This window comes from Hesperophylax consimilis, chromosome 2 (genome assembly GCF_061612785.1).
Source record: "Hesperophylax consimilis isolate HC1 chromosome 2, BYU_Hcon_1.0, whole genome shotgun sequence".
In the NCBI taxonomy this organism is placed as follows: Eukaryota; Metazoa; Arthropoda; class Insecta; order Trichoptera; family Limnephilidae; genus Hesperophylax; species Hesperophylax consimilis.
In genome coordinates this window covers 44,670,973-44,683,711 of record NC_142837.1, presented here as the reverse complement: position 1 = coordinate 44,683,711, position 12,739 = coordinate 44,670,973, and the positions used below count along the sequence as shown (strand labels likewise).

The window sequence follows — 12,739 nt, the reverse complement described above, 5'->3', positions numbered from 1 at the left end:
TAGTAGTTGTAAAGCAAAAGTTAAGTATTATTTCTGAAGATTTGTTTTCATTAGAAAAACATTTATCTTTATATAAAAGGCTGTTAGCCAAGCTTACAAAATAAATCTATCAGTTATGTTTATATTTAAATAAGGGTATCCTGGTATGGGTTTTGTTTTTTAAACAAATCTACAGTTTTAATTCAAAATTGATGAAATGTTGCTCACTTGATCTTCAAAACAGGAGAAAGGTCACTGTCTACGTGAGATTTCGAGAAAACCCGCATCTAATCCATTTTCCCAACCCTTGAATGCTGATTACAACAACCTCTTTATAAAGTCCGGGCAACGTCGAAGACTTCAGCTAATAAATAAATAACTAACTGCTCAGAAATTGTGGTTGTACATGGATATGAGGTGTACACCTATAAACTGTGAGAAATTGTGATTGTACATGATATTAGGTGTACACCTATAAACTGTGAGAAATTGTAATTTTACATGATATGAGGTGTACACCTATAAACTGTGAGAAATCGTGATTGTACATGATATGAGGTATACACCTATAAACTGTGAGAAATCGTGATTTTACATGATATTAGGTGTACACCTATAAACTGTGAGAAATCCATGCGATGGAATTTTCATGAAACCATCATCAAAAGAAAACAACATCATCATAACGTAAAGCTTCCATTCATCTCTCCTCGTTGTCCCAGTGATTTTAATCCGATCGAATGATCGTCTGCTTTTCATTAACAGTACATAATATTTTTAGGTGTGCGAATAGTGATTAAAATGAACTGCATAATAATTAAAAAATAAGTTAATTCAATTGGGTTAAAATCAATAATAAAACGAGGAGAGATGAAAGTTTGCAGGATAAGTAGGTGTTTGTTAGGGGAGGTACAAGTAGGTTGAAAAAATATAGCCATAATCTACAGCCGAATTATTTATTTCGAAGTAAATGTTGAAGGGTCAAATTGTTTTTGAATCCACGTTTTTGACGATAGCGCGAAACGCCGCTATTCCAGTAATATTAAACAGTTTCGACTTCTAGTAAGTTGTTGGTTTACTGATTGGATGGGGTCCTGTGCCATTTTCGGATGTTTTGCGGAGGATCTGTTAAGGTAGAAGAAATGGTGGTCGCATTTATATATTTGATAATATTGGTGTTATGAAAAAAATCAATTCTGGGCGGTAAGCCATCTGCAACTTGAAAAAACTATTTTATATGCCCCCTAAAAAAATAAGTGAATTAAAAGTAAAGCCAAACACCCTATAATATTATTTAACCTCCAACTTCTGACATTTCCCATACATTCTGATGGTAACATGCTACACCATCGCCTCCTAGCGGCATAAGTTTTGTGCCTTGGTTTTCTTTCATACATTTTAATTAATTATGTAAGCTTTAATGAGGACTGATTTATGTTATATTTATTGTAATAATAAATTATTAATTCAAATCAATTCTCGCAATTTTAACTAATCTGTCAAAGTTTTTTAGCATCCAGAAAAAACGAGTTGCAGTGTTTTTTTTGTTTGTAATTATTACACACGCAAACTGCACACATATAAACTAATTTTGGGTACATTTTTAACACTACCCACCGCCACCAAGTACTGAATAAATTCAATTTGCCGCCATTGAATTAGTCAATATGCTACGCTAGCGCCTCAAGCGACCAGAGTTGTCGATATTGCCAATATTTCACTGGAGTAGGACGTATTATTTGTACTAACTCCTCGGGCCTCAGCTATGTTCTGTCAGACAATCGGTGTATTTTCGCTTTGTAATAAAATCCAAATAAATGGATTATTTCTGAACGTACAAAAAACGTACTAAAAACAGTGAAAGGTGATAAAATACGCTCTCATATTTTATTATTAGAAATGAAAAATTCAAAAGGCTCACATAACATTTTTTATAAATGAAATTACTGATAACTAAAAAATATTAAAAAACACACTTATTTTATTAGATAAATGTATTAGGTACAAACGTTATGGTCACCTGACTTTTTTGTTGTTTCACATAAAAATATTTATTAAAAATTTAGAATTGCGATCGGTACCTTTGGTTTCATAAAGGGCAAATTTTAATTATTCTGTGGTTAGATTCTAGATTTGAATATAAAGCATGGTGTTTTCTCTTTCTAACACCGTTTAGATCATATTTCTCACCACAACAGTAAAGAAGTTACAAAGATTTCTGTGAGACCACATGAGTTGTTCGCAAAATTAAACAAATTTAATTGAATTTTAGGTAATTAATTTGGTAAAACTAATGCTGCCGAATATAAATTGGATTTTTTTTAAATTGTTGTATAACCGAGAAATTCTTCCATTTCCCGTACAGAGTGTGAAATGACAGAATAATTGAACGATTGAAGATAGAATAATAGTTTATTTAGTACCACCGAGGCATGTATTATCCATGAGTAACCACAATCATCCACATATAGTATCGAAAATTATCAACCTAATAAGTGAGACGTTAATATTTTTATTTCATTAGTACATTTAATATTGAAGTGATTACACACTGTGCATATACAAGTGACGCAAGATGACGTACACAGCGCTGTACATGAGTGGAAAAATAATGAAAATCATTGCTATTCGTGCAACTTAATTTTTTCAAGCACCTTCTGTCTGAAAAAATAAAACCACCCATTAGAATTGCATGAAATTTATTCATTATTTATGTATTTTATTCAACACTTTGAAAATTGAAATTGTAACAATCGAGGATATATTATTATTAATAATAGGTGTAATAACGTTCAATTTCGTAGATAAATAACACTTGGTGTGGCATATTTAGCTGGATAACAAACTGGTTGATTTAATATTAAAAATTTGCAACACTGGAGTAAATTATTCAGAAAATATGCAAGAACACATTTATTCCTGAAATGCTATGCATTTTAACTAGAGAAAATACATAATTTATATTGGGATGGCATCCGAGAAGATATTATATGTATTAATAATTACAGCGATCAACGCTTTCGAATCATTTAAAGACATCTTTTCTTTTTATTTTTCGGAATAACTTTATTGAGTAAAACCTCAAATTGTAATATTTAAATATTGTCTTCAATATTTACATCTTTTCTTATTTTTAAATAAAGTCTAGGACGGGTCTGTTTCAGAAAATTTTAACAATTGTTCAAATTTCAAAGTTAATTTTCAAGTTCTTTTCAATTTTGTTATTATTTCAGTTCTATCAAGTAACTGGCCTATAATGATATAATAACAGCACATTCACAGAACTCGCTAATCATCGTTTAAATTTGATGACTTATTCAAATTCTACGAAACAACCAAAAATCTAAAAATGAATGTTTTTTTGTTTGTCCCGTATGCTTTCATCCGATTTATATAAAAATTTCAAAGTTTGTTCTTATTAGTATCAGGAGTGTTTTGAATTGTAGAAGATAGAAAAAATGTCGATACAGTGTTGCTTTTTAGTAGAAACAAAAACTTATAAAAAGTAAACTTCAATTATTTACAATAACATTGTTTTCACCTTAAAACTACACCCAGTGTCCAGGTATACTGGAATTCACAACTTAAAAACTTTATTCCAAGCCTTTCATAACCCCGAGCATCGCCGAACACACGCCAGCTAGTATTTTATAAATTCGCTGAACTCTTTACGATTTTAGCACGTTGGCGGAATGGATAGGTTAAGTTCCAGGCTAATCTAAATAACTACGATTGTGTTTTGTTATTCAGTAAACAAGAAATATGTTTTAAAAAAACTCACCAAACCAGTTGATTTTTTTGCGACCTCTTGCAGGAACGGAACTTAGAGTTGTTTACTTTTGTGTTTTTGTGTTGCTACTAATTAAAATGTTTTAAATTGGTGTGGTGTGTTGAATGTGTGTTGTGTTGTGTTGTGTATGGGGGCCACTAGGGGCAGCACTCTCGTGAGAGTGATCAACTCTGGTCTCTCGATCTGGCTTTTATACTAAGGGAAGACATTGCTTGACTGCTTCTCGGTATCAGCGACTTGCTGACACACACACGACTCTTGTGCAATCAAACGCAACCGTCACAAGATTACGCGAACAAACTTCTAACAAACCAATTAAAATTACGCAGTAAATGATACACTTTACTTAAGTGCCTATGGCTGGAGTTTCTTTTTGTAACTTTCTAGACAGACAGATATCATACCCTATCTCAAATACTAAACATAATAAGAAAATTATCACCTCAGTTGGATAAGGTTCTAACTTACCATTTTAGAACATACAACAATGTGCAGATAGAACCATATGCAATCAGTTATGGCATAATAATTCATTGCCTAAGGTTCTAACTTAATTTCCCTAATGCCATTCCGAGATAGGGCCACATTCTGATGAAATCTTTTCAAATTTGTTAAAATAAAATACTGTCTGACCAAGTTCTAACATCAAGCTTCCATTTATAAGTCCTAACATCACTTTGAATCTTTTGCGATCGCAATTTTGTTTGCATTTAACAGTTGATCATTGTCACGAGTCAATTCGTCACTTTAGTTGGATAGGTTTATAAGTTCCTCTTACCATGTTCTGAGGTCTTCAAAGACGATTTCCATAATCTATTTAACATTCTGATTTCGTTCATAATCTTGTGTAAAGTAATTTAGTTAAAGATTTAATTAGAATCTGGCCCTATCTCGGAATGGCTTTGGGGAATTTTTTTAAATTAATTAAATTTAAAAAGAAAGACAAACATTCCCTGGTTACGGATAACATGACAATATTTGTAAACCTCCTACTACCACCACACTAAGCGGAAAATGTTGCTTGTGTTGTGATAGAGGACTTAGTCAGCCGAGGAATTGAACACATTACGCCTTGGTAAATAACCTCGTACCAAATGTAATTAGAATCTTACGATATGAATTATTATGCACGGAGAAAGATGATCTGTTAAAAAAGTGATAAAATGTCAATTTCCTGACAAAATATTAGTCATTCAGAATATATCGATAACACGTGTTCTTGCGTCTTCAGAAAACATTCGCTTTTAACTATGTTAATTAATTATGTTTGGAAATCTGTCAATTAATTATTTTAAAGTCTGTAGTCCCTTTTTTAACAGAAAAACGAATAATTTAAATATGATTTAAGATTTTCACGGCCAAAAGTATTTTTGTTATTTGTTTTTGGTGAATAACGAACACATCTGCCCTTATGATGGACACTGTAATGTTGTCCGAAACGTTGGCTAAAGAAGGAGTTAGCGCAATACGGCATAACACCCCAAAAACAAATAACAAAAAAAAAACGAATAATTTGATCAGATTTTTAATAAATTAACAGTGTTGTATATCAGTAAGTCTTTTCCGTATGCCCTAGCTGGCATACGATTTAATACGGTAAGTATACGTCACAAAAATTAACCTCAAAATTAAAAATCGCTAAATAGACAGTGAAAAATATCTCAGAACAAGGTAAACCGAAGTTAGAACTCTGTTCTGTTCGAAATGTCTCACTAAGAACTACGAGTAGAACTTACATCAAAGTATATCAAAAAGCACGCATCATTTCATTCTACAAAGTCACTGAAAGGTCAAATACAAATAACTTTTGGTTCTTTGATTCTAAATTAACTGTCGTTTTTCATAGTTTGTTTAAACTCGTCAATATAAACGCATATTTTCGTGTAGGGAGCGACACGCTCAAATACGTCAGACAAATTAAAATAAATGCCAAGTGATAGCACTGAGCAAAAAGTGTCACGTCATTACTCATAGTGATTTATTATTTTCTATTTGTTACATTGACATTTTGATGCTGATTCAATGAGCCTAGTGGAAGTTAGGTTTTCAGGACGAAGGTTTAATTTAAACGTCAGTTAAATTGGCTAGTTTTAACCGCTTTTCACCGACTAGAAGTCCATTAATATCTTATATTGTTCTCTCACGGGAGATTTGAGCTTCTTTCGGACTGATATGATGGTAAACACCTGAAAAGGTTTTCATAGTTATTACATTATTATATGTTTTATTTTTTGAAAAGGTTTTCATAGTTATTACATTTTTATATGTTTTATTTTTAGTTGATCGTCATATTATTAATATCAGTATTATAGCTTAAATTATTATCTACTTAAAGATTATATTTATAAACGTATGTTTACATGTGAACAGGGTATCGATTCTCCAATCCAGGCCGCTCGCAATCGCCGCACAGTGGGCTGAAAATCGCCTTTCATAGACATAGAGACTTGAATTTTCAAGGGTATTTTTTTTGGCTAGAAATGGATTCTGCTGATCATTACTATGCTATAAAATGTCGTACGAAGCAATTGCGTGTACAAATGAAGGAGTTATAATTTTTTTAAGAAAAATTTGTATGGCGCTGACATTAAAAATGAGGCTATCTCTGGAATCATAAGGTTGGCCGTTCTATCCTTACACACAGATAATACTACTATTTATTTGTATTTTTTGACATACTTCATATTGTGGCGCAAGGTGCGATTTTTTAAAAAAAATCCTAAAGTGGAAAAAAAATCTTTTTTTTGTTGATGATTCATTTTAATGCTAAAAACACCCTTGAAAATTCAAGTCTCTATGTCTATGAAAGGCGATTTTCAGCCCACTGTGCGCCGTCGACAGTACATATGACAATTGGTCGACAATCTTATTCTTGAGTCTCGTCGAAGGTACATAATTACATACGCCAAACTTCAAAAGTCATTACATACAAACAACGAGTGGGTCGAATCACTCGTTGTTCGTTATTCTTCTCTCTCCCTTATCTATTATCTGTCTCTATTTTTGCAACTTTCTCTTTCACCTGACATTCTTCGTACATCTATTAATTCCTTTAAAAGCGTTCTCAGGCCCTGGGGAAAATTATTTTATTTAGGGCCTCCTGTATCGATTAATATTAAAAAAAGATACATCTACATAATTGAACACCGATAAATATTTGAAATATGAATTGTTTTTTCTCTATACATAAAAATAATTACAATTTTATTTGTGGTAAACTATTAAAGGTAAAGACAATTCTTAGTGTTCTCTCTTTCCAAAAGGGTTTACATCGTATGTAAGGCGATGCACTACGTCGTGTAATATTTTAAATTGAGCCGTTATCAATAATAACCCTTACGTAGATAGCGATAAGGTTTAAATTCCCGCTTAACACCATCCGCCTGTTTTGATTTATGCAAGAAAAAAACATGGCCAAAAAGTGCCTTTTTTATTTTATTTTGTGGATTTTCAGGCATAAATATATAATTTTTTGTTTCGATTATTTTATAAATAACTTAATTTGCCACATTATACAGTATAATCATAACCGAAAATGGCTTTGTAAGTAGGAGATTTTGAACTTTAAAGCAGTTTTCATAGTCCTTATACATTATTTTTTTCTGGGCTTATAAAAAGACTTATCTAAAAAATACTCGATTATTTCAAAGGCCAAGATGTATTCTACTCGCAGTATTTAATTAAAGCATCTGAAACATTTCTAGGCGACCAATTTTTCAAACCAAAAACACATGATTTTGCATTACTACGTATGGCATCGCCTTTTTAGAAAATAAGATGACAGATATGGCACGACGTGACTCAACAGTTATAGGCGTTTTTCGGAATCAGACATAGGCAGTGGCCTTCTTGTTTTGAAGGTCAGATGTGCAAAATTTTACCAGTCTCGGGATAAAACTGTAGATTTGTATACAAATCAAATCCACGGCGCCCGTCAGTGTCATCACGTGGCCGGCCGCCGCAGACACTATTCTATTTCCCTTCAGTAATCATTTAAAAATTAAAAATGGAAAAAAAACACCTTTTTTATTAATGAATTTTATTTACTCAAAATATATATCCTCATATAAAAGCCATTATATAAACCCAAAATGGGACTGAATATTGATGTTGTGGTGCATAGTGTGAAAAAATAATTTAAAATTTTCTTTAGTATGAATTCCGAATTCTGGCACATAATAGCCGCCCGAGTATACTCGGGCGTGGTCCTTAAGAGGTTAATAAATTGATTATCAAATTATTATAAGCAATAAATTATTGGCTTGTAACAACCATACAAATTTTTAAAAATCTTCCGAGCAAATTAAATGCCGCTGACGGGAATTGAACCCACAGTCATCTGATAGCCGGTCAGCTGCGCTTTCCCGATTTTCAATTTGTCAACAATAATTTGTTATCCTTTGCGTTACGCATAAAATTGCATCAATTTTGGAGGTGAATATGGGTACCGCCGCCCTGCGAATCATTTATTGGGTAATGCCATAGGTCGCGCAAGTGGTCCGCTACGTTTGGTGACTTAGCAGGGATGCCCGGGTTGATGGGGTGAGGTTTGTCTACGTCTTGGCGGCTCGGGAGAGACTGGTCACTGTAGACCTTTTAACCTCTTCAGCCGAACTCTCTCGACCTATCGCCTTGCAACGCCTCCACACAGCATCCCCAAAGATGACATAGGCCCTGAGGGAAATTATTTTCTTCAGGGCCTCCTGTGTGGAGTTAATATAAATAAAAAAAGGAGGAATGAAGTCATAGACACATTGACCCCCAGATTCCTACCCACTGCTCATACCTTTTTCCTTCCCAGAGTGTTATCTCCCTCCTTTCCCTAAAAAGACCCTCCAAACAGCATCCCCGAAGATGACATTGGCCCTGAAGCATTTTTTTTCATCGGGGCCTCCTGTGTGGAGCTAATGTTAAAAATAAGCCTCGTCTTGTAAACATTAGTTTATCCTTAAAAATAAATAGATTATCCACCCAAGCGATTGTTGGCATATCATGCCAAGTGTGCCAAACGTTTTGAGCGATTTCTTACCATAATCTGCCAAATGCACAGACATAGGAATTAATAGACGAGAAGATAATGGCGAGGGGTAAAATCAACTGTTGAAGAACGAAGGGAGTGAAGCTGACTGTGATTCGTCAATAAATCAATCTGACAGTAAATAGGCATCTCGCATTATAATATCACCATTTACTTCTTAAAAGTAAAATCTGCTTTTGAATGAATAGACATTTTTACATGGGAGCGCAAATTACTCGCCACGTTATGAACAAATTTGCGAAGTCCAAATTCGGCAAAAAAATTCGGTTCTACTTTCAGAGTCGAATATTTCGTTTAAGTATTTAGTTAAGACACTTTTATAAATGTTCATAATTTACTTCCCAGCAACCAACCAGCTTTGTGTTTCGCGTCCAGACGTTTCTCGATGTGATAGTAACAACTGATTCATATTATACGATGTGAATATGCTTAAAATAAAGTAAAATAATGCTTATATACGGAATGTAATACGACAATTGGGTTTATTCTCTTTTTCACATCTATTTTTAGAAGTTTTCATAGTACAAGTCAACATTTTGCCGTGTTATTTCGTAAAATGAACCGATGATGCCTCGACCATAGTTCGCACAAGAATGATGACGTCACGTTTTCAAATTTCACTTGAGGCCATACGCGAGCACAGCCGGCTCCAATGGAACCGGTATGGGGAGTGGGGATAATACGCTTTTAATCACTTAGGGCAGGTCTACTAATATTCATATGTCTATGGCCAAATGTATAGAATCTAACAATATCTAACAATAAACGGTGAAATATATTAAATCTATTTGTTTCCGTATTAACGTTTTGAGGAATAGTAGTAAATGTATCGGACCGAATAAATTAATTCCTTCGGTCTTTTATGCGGGTAAGAATTATGACATTCTCATCTGCATGAACCAACCGGATTTATTAAAGAAAAGCACGTGTGTAAATCGTCAAGTCATGTTGTGATTACCAGTACAAAATATTCCCGATTTTTGTTTAAATGAGAACTTTGTTTACTGGCAACATCGTGTCACATTACAAAGTAGAGATTTTTATTAAAATATTGTTTATGGTTTTGCATAGTTATTATTCCATAATTATTGATTATTTTTATTTACGACATGAAATAATTAAATTATATAATGATGCAACTCGGTTATTTCCCAGAGCAAATTCTTTCATACAATTTACATACAAATTTCTTCATTAACATTATACTATAGATGGTTATCATTACAGGGGCGTACCACAATTTTTCTGATGGAGACGATTTTCCAGAATAAACTACCTCCGTAGTGTAGCCATCTACGCATTTTCCTCCTTTAAGCCCCCGTCCAACCAAATTTATACCGATTTATAACAACTTTCTTTTAAGTTTTTAAGTTCCAAAAAAAAATACATGTCATTTTTTAAGATAATATCAATACATTTGTTATACCCAAACATTAATTATATTAAATTCCCTTAATAGAAAAAAATAGCAAACTAAGCTCCAAAAATTATTTAAAGCACGTTTTGTTCTATTATTTAATATGATATATGCATGAAAAAATTCACAGTGTATCTTTAAATGCAACTAAAGAATTTGTCGAGAGGTTTTTGGTCTATTTCAAATGAGTCGTGTTTTATTAAATATTATCATCATTTTCGCTTAATTATTATCGTTTTTTTTTATTATAATCTCTCTTTCAAACCATCTTTGAACGCTTACTACGGGGCCTTAAGTGAATCTTACATATTTTTTACATTAACCGCAAGTTATATATTTTTCCTCTGAGCCTATTTCATCTGGAGAGTATTCTTAAGAATTCATGGAGAAAAATGAGTACGGCTTTTTTATCAAGATACTGTTAATAATGTGAATCATTCAGAATATTTCTGAACACGTGTTCAACGCAGGTGGCCTTTTCCGAATAAATGTAATGGACGAGATGCGAAAATATTATTATTATGAACAACACGTGTTTTATTTTTTATTTTTTTTTATTTATTATCAATATAAAATTGTTTACAGTTTTTTTTCGATATCTGTCTCACTAGGATATACCTGTGTCGAGACTCGAGACAGATGTATTGGATACATAAATTAGCATTTACATATTATTTGATGCATGCATTTAGTAACTTGACTCTAGATTCTAGACTGCCCTAATATAAACACTATTGCAAAGATCTTTACATAATAATTTGCAACGCGTTAAAATCAGTTTTACGAAGAAATAATTTTCAAATTTCATCCAAAAGTTTTTAAGACAATATTAGCCATTGCTAAACGAAAATTTGAAACAGAAAAATCAGAAAAAGGTACGGTCACATCTAGGACTTCAACCCAGGACCATTGCCTTGCCGGGGCGCTGCTCTACCAGCTGAGCCAATGAGACCCTATCTCATTCGGTCATATTTAACTGTATCCATACTTCGAATAAGAACTACCAACATTGTCTTCATTTTCTCACCGCACATATGTATTGGCTTTATGTTTGATCGCAAGATTCAACCCGAACTAAATGGAATCTAGGCAGTGTCTTAGATAAATATATATTATTTTAATTTTAATGTGCGACATCTATTGACTTTGTCTGTAAGTCTAGGATGACTATTTTATTTTTGGAATAACTTAATGAACAAAACCTCAACCTGTAATATTTATTTTTAGTGTCTTCAGTTTGGAATTTTTGTTCAATAAAAACAAAAGAAAAGTCAGAGCACGCTTCTGGTATGCAGAATAATATTATGTAAATCGACAATTATTGCTTAGAAAGAATTTGTCTCTTGTAAAGTAATCCAGAATGAATAATGGGGCAAATCACACATAACAACAATTATTTTTGTTGTTGCCGCATACATATATTATACTTACTTGCAAATTCCTGTCTTCAAACAATTATTTAATTCCTTATTACTAATTATTTATCAATCATTTTTAATTTAAACATTCCAAAAAGTCACAATGAATTATCCCAGTGCCAGAAGATGGAGAGCTTTTTAACCGATTTTTCAAAAAATATTGGTTCACATTTTTGGGCAATATTATTTGGGTAAGTTTTTAGATTTTCATGGCCAAAAGCATTTTTGTTGTTTGTTTTTGGGGTGTTATGCCGTTTTGCGCTAACTCCTTCTTTAGCCGACGTTTCGGACATCGTTGCAGTGTCCATCATCAGGGCAGATCCGGTAGATCACATATCTTCGGATCTACCGGATCTACACTGCAACGATGTCCGAAACGTCGGCTAAAGAAGGAGTTAGCGCAACACGGCATAACACCCCAAAAACAAACAATAAAAATATTATTTGGTTTTATTTTAGTATTTAGGCTAGCACACTATAACATAAGAAAGTAGAGACTGGATTATTGCAAAATAAACAGTTTTTTCTAGCCTTGTTTGTCTCTGATTTCTTCGACAATTTAGGTAAGCTATATCATAATTTTATACCTCTTCTTTGTTCATATAGTTTTGGATTGTTTGTATGTAACCTACGTTTGTCTTCCACGATCTTCCCTGGTTTAAAAAACCTATTACTGATATAAGGAGTAATGGCTACAAATAGTAAAATTTAGTCCTTTGTGATCGTTCTAGCCTAGACTGACTGTATTGTATACAGTGTATAATATATAACCTACATACATCTTCATCCAATTCACGATCATCGGCTCTTGTTTTGTGTTTCGACCTAACTCGTTATCTCATCTTCCGAACAGGTTTTCTAGCGACCTTGAGCCCTCTTGGTTCCAATTTAGTACCGCTGAATGACCACTTTCGTTCCTAATATTTTTCACGCATTTTTATTTAAAAGTCTATGTTTATGTAAAATGTCAATATAGCTATCATAAATATATAAATGTGGTTTTCTAGTAGATAATAAGACATTTTCTACAAAATTTGAACACATTTTTAACATTGTCTTTACTATTCCGTTACTTCTATATTTTATTTATAAGTTTC

The 12,739-nt window shown here is 32.8% G+C and overlaps 1 protein-coding gene across 2 annotated transcripts in view; it reads right to left on the bottom strand.

The window, feature by feature from the left end:
- LOC149426047 (synaptic vesicle glycoprotein 2B-like) overlaps positions 1 to 12,739 on the bottom strand; it is a 159,697-nt gene that overhangs the window by 117,305 nt on the left and 29,653 nt on the right. The window contains exon 1 of one of the 2 annotated variants that reach the window (XM_089643274.1): positions 3,761 to 3,945. The exons of the other annotated variant lie outside the window; for it this stretch is intronic. The gene's annotated coding sequence lies outside the window, so the exon portion shown is untranslated. Of the gene's footprint in view, positions 1 to 3,760; positions 3,946 to 12,739 lie in introns of those variants that run through there. 2 annotated transcript variants of the gene reach the window in all.